Below are 14,831 nucleotides of genomic sequence, written 5' to 3'. Positions count from 1 at the left end.
TTGACACATCTTTGGAAAGTAATATTGTGTGCACAAACCACACAAGTCAACATTTCAGCTTTTCCTCTTTGGTCAGCCTAGGCCCTTTTACCACTGCCAATAGCTTTTCTGCAAAAATCTTTTTATTGCGACAAACCTTTGCGCAGAATGCTGCCCCTTTCTTAAGTACCCTTTCCTCTCTATTTCGGCTAGGATATGATCCACAGTTTAGGCCAGTAATTAAATCAAACTCATTCAAGCCAAAACACACAGGCTTGTCATTCACCAAGAACCACATCTCATGCTTCTTCTTCTCAACCACATGACGAAGAACCATATAGTGCACCAACATTCCATTGAATCTATTGAAGTGTTTTGATATTTTTCTAAAGTGACCAAAACAGGAATGCCTAAACATTTTCCTAAATATATGATCTTTTAGGATTTTTTAAAATCATCAAGCAATGTGAGCCTACTCCTAACCTAAATCTTTGCTGGAAACGATTCGTAATCATCCAGCTAATTGATCAGACCATACTTGTCGACGTTAATTGTCTTTGCACAATATGGCAAGGACAAGGGATCAACATTTTCATCACCACCAAACCCCTCAGAAACATGGGGATCATCTTTTTCACCTTCCTCGACATTATACTCATCATTATTCTTCTCTGAGTACACTTCATTTTTAGGTTGTACAGTTTTTCTTTACCTTCTCGACTAACTTCTCTACCTTTTCTTTTTTTATCATCAGATGTGGCCTTAGAACGGGTTTGAATTATGTGCCCTCCTCTTCCTCTACATCTAGCCATTTTTTATAATCTCTATACAAACAATACAGTGACGTTGATCAGCCCCGACAAGAAAACAAGAATAATCGACCAAAAGTATATTAATAGACCATGATATTTTTGCAAAATAGAAAAACAAAGATCGAAACAAGCAAAATCAGTAGAAATAACACGTATTTCTAGCAAAAAACATGCGAAACTTCCAAAATTTTGAAGAAAAAAAACACTCAACTTCATGAACACTAGGGTTCTATCGAGAATAACAACTTTCATGGCAAAATGGAGCTCTAAATGCTCTGGAGGAGTTGCTAAATTAAAGAAAATACCTTGAATGGACGGAAGGAATGTTACCAAGATTGGGGGAGAGGGAGAATTCCCATGGACACTTCAATTTTTTTAGTGCGGGAGTTGGGAAGAAGTGAGGAGAGAGAAGGGGCTGTTGTATATTTTAATAATAAGTGAAAGGGGAAAAGTGTATAAGTTGTAAACTTCAAAGTTTTTAAAATTATAAAGTGACCTCGGAGGCAAATTAAACTAAGGGAGTGGCTTCAAAGCCAAATACTCTCAGGGAGTGGCTGCAAAGCCAAATACTCTCAACTAAGTTATCATAAAACTTAAAACTGGTTAAAGTTTTTTAGTGCTTACAAAGGATTTAAGGCAGACCGAGTCATCAACAAGGGGTTGTCCAGCAGGTCGAACAGTCTTCAGCACCTCTGGACCATTCTCAACACCCAACAGAATTTCTTCAATATGCCTCATACTCTTGTCTACATGTTGTCTCTGTGATAGTTCTTCATTTAGTTTCCTATAAGCTTCTATTTTTTCAGTAGATCCTTCAGGAGCAGCCTCGAACTGTGAATATTATTGAAGAAAGTACAAAGAAGTCAGGTAACATGTCATTTTTTTCAGTTACCCATAGTTAAATAAGTTTTATTTTGCCTGTATAAAAGTTAAACTTTTGTAAACTTACCTTGGATGTGAGATACAACATTTGTGCATCGCGCTGGTTAACACGCCTCAAGGGTATCCATGACTCGTCGTTGTTGGTAGAACTATGTTTTCGGGAATTAGAACCCATGTATTTGGAAAGAGCATCCTTATGTATATGTAAATTACGATATTGCATATATGTGAGCCTTCTGTACCGTTATTTAGGACTCTTTTATCAATCTGAGAATAGAAAAAACATCCAACGAGGTTAGGAAGCAATTTAGAAGAACAAACAACTACTCCTATATGACATTTGAAACTATACAATGAAATTGTGACAAATATTATATTTTTGAATGATGTACTACTTGATTTTGGTAATATTTTTGGTGAAAACCTTTTCTTATATTATTACTAACTAAATTGTTTAATTAATCATTTTGCTTTTTTTTTTTTTATCAATTTCCTCCATCTCTATATATAGAGTGGAAGCGTTTTATATATATAAATATATATAGAAGAATATACATAACAGTGGAGTGCTATCTCCCTGCACCTACTCAGAATGGAACAGGCTTCATTCTATACAAAGAGTAGGATTTCATCTTAGCTCACAAAAGAAGGAAGGTATCACAGGAGGGGATCTGCCTCCTCTCCTATTCCAGTTCATGGATACCTTCAAGGGACATCAAAATTATAAAATCTAAACATATTCTGGTGCAAAACAAAGGAGTTCTTCTGAATTGTCCTTCTAAATGAAGGTAGTTGAAGTCTATCCATATGAATTTCTCCCTTAGCCTCCTTGGGAAGTGACTGAAATGAGTTCATGTTGACAAGAGCAGTACACTTCAGTCCATAGTTGGCTAGGATATCGACATCTTTATTGCCTTCTCTATAACAGTGTTCAATGCTCCAGTTGTTAAAATTTTCAATTTTGTTCTGTAGCTCCATAATAATATCACTTAAACTCCATGGAGGATCACTATGCTTAAGGATCCAGTCAGTAAGAAGCTTAGAATCACATTCAATCTCTATCTTCGAGAGCCCTAAGTTGATACACCATTCTATTCCTGTCCTCAATGCTATAGCCTCAGCCATATTATTAGTCATACTCCCAAATGGTTCTGCATAGGCATTGATCAGCTGGCCATGTTCATTTCTGATTATTCCTCCTCCACCACCGCATCCTGTATTTCCCTTTGAACACCCATCAGAGTTGATCTTCACATAACCAGCCTTCGGTGGTTTCCATTTCACAGTTACCACTCTCACATCTTTTCTAGCATACTCCAGAGATATCAAAAATAAGTTCCAGTTCATAAAAGGAGAGATGATTGGAAATTTTTTGTGGATTATCAGAATGAGCTGTTGTTGGATTTGATAAATTATACTGGCTTGCTGCATCTTAATGTTATTAAATCTGCTACTGCATCTGGATTTCCATATTTGCCACACAATAATTCCTGGTAGCACTTGTGTTACCATCCCTGTAAGAGGATTAGCTCCTTTATTTATCCATCATTTGAAGATATGATGCCTCAGACCTGCATTGCCAAAGGTTATGCCAAATAATTGATTAAAAAATAGCCATACCTGTTGACTGAACATGCGCTTCATAAACAAATGTTCTGCATCCTCTTGTTGGTGTATAGAACAACATGAGCATATAGATGGAAGATGAACATCAAACTTGGTCATATTCATATCCACTGCAATCCTATTTTTTAACAGTCTCCATAAGAAGAATGACACTTTAAAAGGAACATTCTTATGCCATATAATCTTGTTGAAAGGGGATGAAGTGTTATGTTCCCTGATAATGTTCCACACTGATTTGCAAGAGAATTTTCCATCAGTACTTGGAGTCCATGTTGACACCCAATTTTGTCCCGCCTCTCCCCCGAAATACCTATTAATACTTCTGGTATTTTGAGAAATTGAAAATATGCATTTAAATTTTACTATAATTATTAGTCTTTTATTAACACCCACGTTTTATTATTCCGCTGCAGTTATTATTATTATTATTATTATTATTATTATTATTATTATTATTATTATTATTATTATCATCTTTATTATTATTCTTAAATTATCATTTTATTACTAATTGTCATTAATTATTATTTCTTGTTATTTCCATTATAATCATTATCATTATTATTATTAATCACTAATCGTTATTATCATTATTTTATCAATCATTGTTATTTATTATTATTATTATTATCATCATTATTATTTCTTATTATTATTATCATTATTATTTTATTATTACCCCTATTATTGTTATTATTATTAATTTATTATCATTTTGTTATTATCAATAATTGTTATTTATTGTTATTATTTTTTATTATTATTAATTACTATCATCTTTATTATTATTATTAATTATTATCATTTTTAATTATCGATATTTTTTATTTACTGTTATTATTATATCTATTATTAATTTTTATCACCATTATCATCAACATTATCATTATTACCATTATCATTATTAGCAGTGTTACTACCGCTATTTATTTGCCGCTATTATTTAGCATTATTGAAACTTGCATTTCTCGACGTTTCTACCAACTTCCGCACACACATCGCATTTATTTCGCACATCTAATTGATACGTTTGTTATTAAATATTATTGCACGGTCATTTACGACATCATAATTTTTACTCGGGTCTTTTTATAATTACATATTTCCGTATTAGGTGATATTCTGGCACCCTTAGTACATCGTTAATCAAAATGTGTCTATTATTCAAATTTAGAAGCCAAACTATTTCTTGCACTTAGTCCGTATTTTGACTTACCGGACCCCAAATCAAAGTCCGATTAATTCCTAATATTTTTTGGACTAGACCATATTTTTTCATCTCAATTTTCTAGATCAGTCCATGTTTAATTTACTAGTCCATTCTTTTAATACCCAGTCTAAAATTTGACTCGGTCCACAAATGGACCGGGTCCAATTCATTTTTTCAGCCAAATAAGGAAACCCTATTTTAGGGTTTCCCCTTCATCTTCTCGTCTTCACTCCCTCCGCCGCGCCCTCTCTCTCCCTCTTTCTCACTGCTCCCCCATCGCCACCCCTCTCCATCCATTTCTCCTGCTCCCCACGCACCTCAGTCATCACCCACCTCTGTCGCCATCGCCCTAACTCCATCCACCTTCCACTTCTCCACCCACCCAGCACCTCTGTCACACCCCCATCCTGTCGCCACCATCTCCACCGCACCTATACCCCCACGTGACTTCCACTTCATCTCTGACACCTCCACTACCTTCGTCACACCCATGTACCCTTCTGACACCCCACTACACCCCATTCCCCTCTTCGTCTCCGCCATACCCTGCCTCCTCTGACACCCCACCTTCTCCTGCTCCCCACGCGCCACTGTCACCCCCACCTCGTTTTGTCCCCCCACGCTCATCCCTCTCTGCTAGCAAAAATGAAAACCCTAACGAATCTCTATAAAAGGATCATTCTGTGGATTCTAAAGGGGAGATTTTTTTGGATTGGGAAACCCCCCAAAGAAACCAAGGCCTCAGCCGCATAAACCCCCTTGAAAATTGGAGTCTTTTAGCCTAAAAAATTCCATAGAAACAAAGGCCTTCGTTTTGTCGCTAAAATCCCCCAAGCAAAATTTCAATTTTATCAATCTCTCTTATGTCTGTGAATTGAGTTTTGAAGTGTTCGAGTGTGTATCGAAGGCTTCGCACCCGTTTCGCTGCACCCGCAAAAGGTAATCCTTCTTCCTTTAAGTTGTTTTCGTGTCATTTATTTCATCGCTTATGGTCTCTGTTCGGACTTAGTTTTAAGTTTGTGTCATTATCCTGTTTTGTTATCAGTAGCAGCAGTTCAATGTACCCCCTTAGATTGGTATTTGTCGATCAATCTAGTACATGTTAGTATGGTGGTTTGCATACACTAGCTGTCTCTTCTTTATTCAGTCTCTAAACGAATTGTTGTCCAAATTAACCCTGAAAATGTGCTTCATATTAGTAATGTGTTCAACTCTCAAGGCCTGATTAGAATGAATTGTTCTTTTCGTATATCGCTTGGATTCATGTGAAATTTTCAACTTGACTATCAAAACAATAGGTATAACAAGATTAGTTTTTCCAGATCGTAGCCTATCATATCTAAGTCGACAAAGGATAAAGCTTATTTATACAGTCAGTTTTTGAATCCTACCAGAGATTTCATAGTTTTTTCCTTTTTGCTAAAAGAGATCGAGGTATTATGGCTGTTTCTAATTGAATAGTGGATATGTTTTAAGGTAATTCAGCATTTGTTAGTCCCATGTAAGTTGATTGTTCGTTGATAGCTTCAACATGTTGGCATGTCTCTGTTCAGTAGTTGTTTAATAGTAGTTTAATACCCTTCACTTATTATTGAAACTTGTTTTAAACAAATGGGATTGATGTCTCTCTTACTGATCAAATCGTGTTGCTGATAACATCTTAAATGATCCTGTTTGGGTTCTGCATTCCATGGGGATTTGTTCAGTCCCTTGGCTTACAATTTGATTTATTGTTAAGGTGCCCCCCCCCCCCCCCCTTTTTTTAGATGTCTGTCTGTTGCATGAGGTCTACTGTTAGTTTAATCTCAGTTCATCCCATCCAAAATATGAACTTGTATTTCGCATGCTTTAGGTGATTAATAACTTCAAATGATGAAAGGTGCCCCAAACTGGCCTAATGTGGTGATGTAGTACCCCTGCTAATGTACACACTATTCCTAAAATCCCTTTTGGTATTAGCATGAACCTGCCTATTTCAGCTAGTTCCCAGTTTGAATAAAGTAGAGATAAAAGTGAGTCCAGATAGGGCTAATAAAAATCTGAAAATCATGGGGGAGCTTTTCTATTTGGTAGAGATGCTAAGCATATAAGGATATACCAAGTATACTGCCCTCATATATTCTGATATATCATAGGCTTACATATCGAATATGCATTTGGTGTATCATTCATCATTAAGTGTGCATGATCTGGTAAAAGAATAAGAACATTGTTTATGTCACTGTTTCTCCTTGGTTGACCTTTTGGTTCTCTGTTTAAACGTGAAGGGTCATATATCTGAATTTATAGGATTTGTTTTGATCTAGCCTGTCCTTTGCCCCCTAAACTGTATACATATATATATATGAAATATATTTGGATATGCATAGTATATATATATATATGATCTGTTGGTTTGTTTTGAATTTATGTATTTTTGTGTCTAACATCATTCATTAAGTAGACACTGATCTTTCTTTCCTTCTATTTTATGCATGACCATCGAATATGAGTCCGAGGGACTCATCTTGTTCCGCATTCGGTGTTGGGCCAAAAGCCCAACGTGATCATCTCGAGTCATTCCCCGCCAGCCCATATCCGCGTCAAAAATGAAATTCCGGGTCAAAGCCCATATAGCAAAACAGAACAGCAGCAGTAGCAGGCCTTAAAATGGGCTGAACCCATTTTATTTTACTTCAGCCTTTATTTTTATTTATGCATTTAATTTGTATTATTCGACTAACCTTTACTTTGTTTTTATTTTCCTAACTTAGATAAATTCTAGTAAAATTTAGTGAGTTAGCCTTAATACGATGGGTAGAATGTAAAAAGAAACTCGCCGTTAGTCCCGTAGGCTTCTTTCCACGTTTGAGCTATTTATAAACATACATAATGTTCATGTTATTGGAATAATCGATTTGCAAAATAACATACCTATATATTTTGGGTTTAAAAATCATCTTTGTGTCTTACCACTTTTTTTTAGAAATTTTAGGATTTCACTAATATACAAATCTAAATCCAAGTACACTTTTTTATAAATAACTCTTCGGGGTTGAATCAATTATGCATACTTTTTAGTCGAATGTAGTTAATAAAACATAATTTTGTTTATTCTAAAAATACAAAGTCAATTAGCACCTCCTCATTTAGTCATTTTAAATACTTATCAAAATACGATATAAATTCGCATTTTTTCTTTTGCTTCTATGCACATTATCATCTCATAAATCTTATTTTTTTGAATAAGGTTATTACACTCTCATTTAAAGCCATAGTAACACATAAGCTTTATTTTAATAACATTTTAAAGCTTCCTCTTTTTATATACAAGTAATCACAAGCCCTATTTTATATATAGCATTATCATATAGAAATGGTTAGATCCTAATGACATTTATAAGCATCATTTTTAGCATTAAAAATCATATTTTTTGCGCAAGTCATTATTTTCTGTAAATCTTATTTCCAAACAATATTATTACATTTTCCTTCAGAAATTTCAACCATATCTCTTAGCCGTTTTTTCTTAAAATTTAAACCCTACATTTGCCTCTTTAGCTTTAATTAATTAATCTAAGTTTGGCCGGATAACCGTAAGTTAACGGATTCTAAAGGATGCCTAACCCCTTCCCTTTAGGATAATATGGAACCCTTACCTAGAATCATATTGGTTAAGCAGACTATTAACGAAGGTTTAGTTAGTTTTACCTTAGTTAATAATCAGGTGTCCTAATTCACCATTAAACTAATTAGGTGGCGACTCCTTAAAACAAAGCAATAAATAGGAATCACCAATATGTTGTACTCCGCCATAACCCGGTTAAAATGGGGTATAACAGCTTGGCGACTCCTCTGGGGATTATTCTAGGTTCTAACCATAATAAACTTAGGTTAATATTTAAATTGTTGGATATTTTGTTGTTTTCTTTGTGCTTGCTTTTGCCTTGTTTGCTTATTTTATGTTCTTTCAAGTATTTTGTTTTACTATGTGAAATTTTCTATGTAATAATGTGTTACTGCTTTCCTTAGATTGGCATTCCGTTCATATTTCCTCCACTTTTGGAAAACTCACACTATCACACGTACACGCGAGGTGTGTTTTGCGCACCCGCAAATTTTCTTCGTAGAATCCAAATTTTAGGAGAGTTGGCGTATGCGCAGGGTGCCCGAGTAACGGGGACCGCGTAGCCTTCTCACTCGAGTAGTCCGCTCGGGAACCTTGTGTCATAGTAAGCCAAATCTCAGAAAACCTTAAGATAGAGCTTTGCCACCAATGTGCTTAAGTCATGCATGCATAAGCCTTTGGTGGGTCGGTCCTTGGTATCGACTCCACAGTTAGGAAACCTACCAAAGTGTTGACGGGTTTTCATAACCCAACAACCATCAGCATATTATGTGTAACGTGATAATGATAGAACGGTCCAAGCCTAAACATGACTTTTCGAGTTTGGAGAAAGTCTTTACCTTTTCTTCTTTTTGTAGGATGGATGTCACCCCGCAGATCCCTAAAATCAAGATGGTTAGTGGCGTCCCAAACAAGTTGAAAGTATGGTGGGAAGATTTAGATTTGGGCAGTAGGCTGGCAGTCACAAGGATGATAAAGTTCCTCCCTTTGTTGTTTCAGATCACTCCAGACAAGCATATAATTAGGGCCTTACTCCAATTTTGGGATCCTGACCGAGTGGTGTTCAGATTTAAAGACTTCGAGCTAACGCCCACACTAGAAGAGATAAGCTACTTTACAAACTTAAAATACCAAGGGAGGGGTCAGATTATCCCGCACAGTCAATCGGGAAAGAAATTTCTCCGCTATCTGGGTTTGAACCACACAAAGGAACTTCGGTGTTTCGAAAGTAATTGGGTATCTTTGGATTATTTGTATGAGAGGTATGGGCGCCAAGATGGGTATAAATTGTTCAAAAAATAATTTTCCTGTACTCCTGCTCATTGGCAAGTTAGACGACCCGTCGTGTTCATTGTAGCCTTACTTGGGATTTTGGTATTCCCACGTGAATACGGCCAGATCAGCACCTGCATTTGCTCTGTAGCTCGAGCACTTTTTGAAGGGGTTGATGGTGCGCAACTCGCTTTAGTTCCAATGATTTTGGCAGAAATATTTCGAGCTTTAGCAAAATGTAGACGAGGGAAATCGAGTTTCTTTGAGGGTTGCAATATTCTCCTTCAGATGTGGGCAATGGAACACTTTTATCAGCGTCCGAATATGGCAGATATATGCTTAGGTGAGTCAAACATGATTACTAGTTTTTATGAAAGGAGGAAAGCGTTCGTATCTCCAGTTGGCACTCGCGATTGGTATGGGTTCTTAGCTTCCCGCATGTGCAATCAAATTCAATGGAAGTATCCCTTGTTATCCCGTACCACGGCTTACGTAAGAGGAAAGAAAAATTATTACATTAAGCTTATTGGACTGAAGGGCCTCCAGCCATACGCCCCGGTGCGCGTACTTCGACAGTTTGGTATAGATCAAGTAATCCCTCTCCAAGCTGACATGAGCGGCTCTGAAATATCTTTTGGGCAGGATTTTAGAGTCCCTAAAGCTGGCTTAATCCTCGATGAATGGGTTAACATTAATCCCACAGACATTGGGGCTGGACCGGCAGAAAGTAGTCCGGAATATCGCGCATGGCTGCAAGAAGATTAAGGTAGCATAGAGCCTAGCCCAGCAGGCGAATCGGGTTTTGAAGATAGACTAAAAACGATCTGGATAAAACATGCTCGCTTGGGTACCCTGGTCATCACTCCTGAGATGTGGGATCAAATGACGAACATCATGCAATATTTCGGAAATACGGGAGCACGGTCTAACGTTGGTGGAGCATCATCTTCAGCTCAGCCGCCAGCATGATCAATTTAGGCCTAATTTATGATTTGTCGTTGTATTTTGTTGTCTTTTGATGTATCCTTGTTTATTTTGGGTGTACTCGCTTTTATTTTGTCTAATCGCATTCGACCTTTTATCTCCAAACTCGCATGGTTATAATCAAATGGCTTGGATCACTCTATCATAATCCCGAAACCCGCGCTAGGCCCACCTTTGGCACAAAAAGGTCCCTTGCATAATAGGACGCATTGATTTCCTCCCGATACATTTTGTTCGCAATATGTTTTGTTTGCTATTTCATGTTACGTAATATGTGCTACGCAATATGTGCTTCTTTCAACATTGTTTGCTAAATTTTCACATTAATTTCACAGCAAGCATTTGCCCTATACTAACGCAGTTTTCTTCATTTTTGAAGGTTTATTTTCTTTTGTTTATCCCCCAGAGGTTGATTCGTGTTGACTGCGAACTGGCAGACCATCCATACTTCACGAGATCGAAAGTACGAATATCCGGCAATATGAATGATTCAGGGGCATCCGAACAGACTGGCTTGGGACTCGTCACCCTTCCAAGAGACGAACCTAAGGCCTCAGGAGGGGGAAATGATGAACTCATTAACCAATTACTGCAGCAAATGGCTAATATGCAAACCGAAATTGTGCGACTGCGAAATCTCACCAACCTGTCCATCACCTTGAACGCTCCTCACCCTGAACAAGGAACAAACACAACAATTCCACCATCCTTTTCGCCTGTCGATTCGCCCGCTCCACAGCCCTCTCCCTCAAACCCTCCGCTTTACACAATCCATCCAAATACTACCAACCCCCAACAAACTAACCAACAACAATCCATCTCACAACAATCGAATCCACAACAAGCCATTCCACCCCAGATCCACTCGCAACCCACCATCCCGCAACCAACTGTCCAACAGCAAACCATCCCGCAGCACACCAACATACAACAAACTACTTCACAACCAAATGACCAGCAACAAGCCAACCTCCAGCAAATTAACTTCCAACAAACCAATTCACAACCTTTCGCTACTCCTTACATTCCTCAACCTGCAGTTACCCAAATTAACCCACATACCCAAAACTACCAAGCAGTTCACCATACACCCTTGGCGCATATTGCCAGCCATAACACACAGTATGCAGCAGAAGCTCATCCTTTCACTACCCAGATACAGGCCTTGCAACATCCAGAAGTTGCCCCCTATGAAGAGTTGGAAAGGGAAGCTAGGGCAAGAGCGGACGAAGATGTGGCAAAAGAGCTTCGCAGTCTGAGGGAAGCAGTCAGGAACATCCAAACCAACAGGGGATGTGAAGGACTTGAATATGAAGATCTGTGCATTCACCCGGACATTGAGTTACCTGCTGGATATAAGGTGCCGAAGTTTGACATGTTCGACGGGAAGGGAAACCCTCGGGCTCATTTGAGATCATATTGCGATAAGCTTGTCGGAGTAGGTAAAGATCAAGCTATCAGAATGAAACTGTTTATAAGGAGCTTAACGGGAGAGGCACTCGATTGGTACACATACCAAGACCCGCAGAGGTGGCACAGTTGGGGAGATATGGCCCAGGAATTCATGGACAGATTCAGGTTCAACACTGAGACTATCCCGGACCGGTTTTATTTGATGAAGCTGGAGAGAAAATCAACAGAAACTTTCCGGGAATACGCTATGCGCTGGAGAGCAGAAGCTGCAAAAGTCCATCCCCCAATGGCAGAGAGTGAAATGACGATGCTTTTCGTACAATCTCTAAAGGACCCCACATATTATGAGAGAATGTTAAGTGTCGTTGGGCAGAAGTTTGCTGAAGTCATCAGGATGGGGGACTTCATAGAAGAAGGGATAAAAACAGGGAGAGTTACAAATCTTGCGGCCTTGCAGGCCACAAGTAAGGCCATTCAAGCGGACCCTGCTAAGAAGAAGAGAGACGGAGTATCCCCGGTCATGGCCATCCAAGATCAAAGACCCACCCCAAAACCAACCCGCCAATATTCTTCACCCCAGCCCTCGCACTACATCCAGTACACCCAAACACCTCAGCCTTATTACCAACCCCCACCTACCCCCCTTCCGGTCTATCATACTCAACCAACATACTACTCACCCCGGACCCCCTCCTACCAAAACCCACCACAACACCGTCCAACCTACGTAACGCAACCCCAGTACCAATCACCAAACCGCCCACAAAACACCCCTAGACCATGCCCAAATGTCGAAAGAAGACCAACCAAAACTTACACACCATTAGCCGAACCTTTAGCCCAACTGTACGAGAGGCTGAAAATGGCAGGGATACTCCAACCGATTCAAGGAAGAACTCCTGATCCCATCCCGGGATGGTATGACGGGACTAAACATTGTGCATATCATTCGGGAATTGCAGGGCATGATACCGGAAGTTGCTTTGCTCTCAAGGATAGAGTTGAGACGTTAATCAAGGAAGGGGTCATACAGCTTAAGGAAGCTCCCCCGAACATAAACAACAATCCGCTGCCGAATCACGGCGATGCAAATGTGCACATGATCACCCTTGATGAAGATTGCAATCTGGAGGGGACTATCGTGCCAGTTAAAGAAAGGGAGGAGGTTGAATCGTCGGCTTGTGTTGCTCCAATAATCACGGTTCAAAAGAGGGCCCCATTCGAAGTGCTCACTCTAAGGCCCAGGATCACAACTTTCGTTGCCCCAGCACCTTCTCGCAACACCAAAGCGGTCCCCTGGGACTATCAATCCGGTGAAAGGGACAAAAGGAAAGGAAGAGTGGTCGTGGAAACCGCTGCCACCGGAATGACTAGGTCTGGACGGTGCTATGCCCCTGAAGAGATAGCACGAGGGGCGCCAAGCAAGGAGAATGGTCCGAAGAAGGCTGTTACAGAAGCTGAAGTCGAAGAATTCTGGAGAAAAATGCCGACGAAAGAATATTCTGTTGTAGAACAATTGAAGAAAACGCCAGCTCAGATTTCCTTAATCGCATTATTGATGAGTTCTGAAGCTCATAGGAGTGCTCTAGTGAAAATACTGAACGAAGCCTATGTTCCGGCCGAGATTTCCAGTGAGAAATTGTCAGCTATGGTAGGGGAAATCCTTGAGGCCCACCAGGTCTCTTTTCATAACGACGAGTTGCCACCTGAAGGTTTGGGGCATAACAAAGCATTGAACATCACCATCAAATGCAGGGATAAGTTCATCTCCAAAGTACTGATTGACGGAGGCTCAGCTGTGAATATATGCCCTGTTGCCACTCTACGAGCCTTAGGGATCGATGTCGGGAAACTCCGCGGCAGTCAAGTCAGTGTCAAAGGTTTTGACGGAGCCCAAAGAGATGTTGTTGGAGAGATCGACTTGTTTCTGGAGATTGGGCCTGTGGAGTTCATAGTGAAGTTCCAAGTGATGGACATATCTACCAGTTACAACTTGCTGATCGGGAGACCATGGATCCACATGGCTGGCGCGGTTCCTTCCACTTTGCATCAGAGCCTAAAGTTTGTGTGGAATCATCAAGAAGTAGTGATCCATGGAGAAGGCAACAATTCTCTCTACCCAGAATGTTCAATCCCTCCTATTGGAAGTGTGGAAAGGCTAGACGGATCTGTTTTCCATATCAAGGAGAATGTGTGCGCTGCTCAAGCGAGAAAAATGAAATTGCCACAGGTACTTATGATGGTGGCGTGGGAGATGCTAAAGAATGGTTTCCAACCCGGTCAAGGCCTTGGTCTGAACTCGGATGGGATTGTGGAACCAATTCAACTGCCCGGGCACAAGCATACTTTCGGTCTCGGATATGAGCCCACCCCCGAAGAGATTGCTTCGGCTAGTCTCAAAAGAAGAAGTGACGTTCCCTTGCCAAAGCCTGTTCCTTGCCTGAATCAGTCATTTCTCAAGGCTTCCGCTGCCCAAGCATCAGAGGGAATATCTGAAGATAGCCTCCTGGAAAGTTTTAAAAACTTATTCGTCACCGAAGAAGAAACTGAATGCAGCATGGTTTCGAATGGGTATTCTGAGGATCTGACTATCCGGGATGTAGAGCCAAGATGTCGTTTGAACAATTGGACTTGTAACCCGCCCCCGTTTCTCCGGGAGTCTTGGTAGACTAATTGTATTCAGTATTTGATGAAACAGACACGATTTGAAATTGAGGCTTGAATCGTGCCTATGCTTTTGTTATTTTGCCTCCAAAATTTGAAGTTCAAATGCAATTTTCAAGCCATGCTTTTACTTATATTTTCCGTCTTTGTTTAATTAATTTTCTTTTATTTTTTCAGCAATCAAATTAATAAATTTGGCGATACTGTGAATGTGACACATAATGAAACAAGCGGGCCCGTAGGAAATGCCGAGCAAGATTCTGAAGAATATGAAGGAGATATGCAACCCGAAAGATTAACTAAGGATTTTGAGTATTTTGAAAATAAGCCGAAACCAAATTTGGATGAAACGGAAGTTATAAATTTGAGTAATTCAAAAATC

The 14,831-nt window shown here is 39.4% G+C and overlaps 1 pseudogene; it reads right to left on the bottom strand.

Moving 5' to 3' along the window:
- The window catches only part of LOC132638376 (vacuolar-processing enzyme-like), a 66,392-nt pseudogene that overhangs the window by 19,761 nt on the left and 31,800 nt on the right, over window positions 1–14,831 (bottom strand).

This window comes from Lycium barbarum, chromosome 4 (assembly GCF_019175385.1).
Source record: "Lycium barbarum isolate Lr01 chromosome 4, ASM1917538v2, whole genome shotgun sequence".
NCBI classification, from domain to species: domain Eukaryota; kingdom Viridiplantae; phylum Streptophyta; class Magnoliopsida; order Solanales; family Solanaceae; genus Lycium; species Lycium barbarum.
Note: the sequence above shows the minus strand (reverse complement) of the source record. Positions and strands in the feature narration are given on the sequence as shown.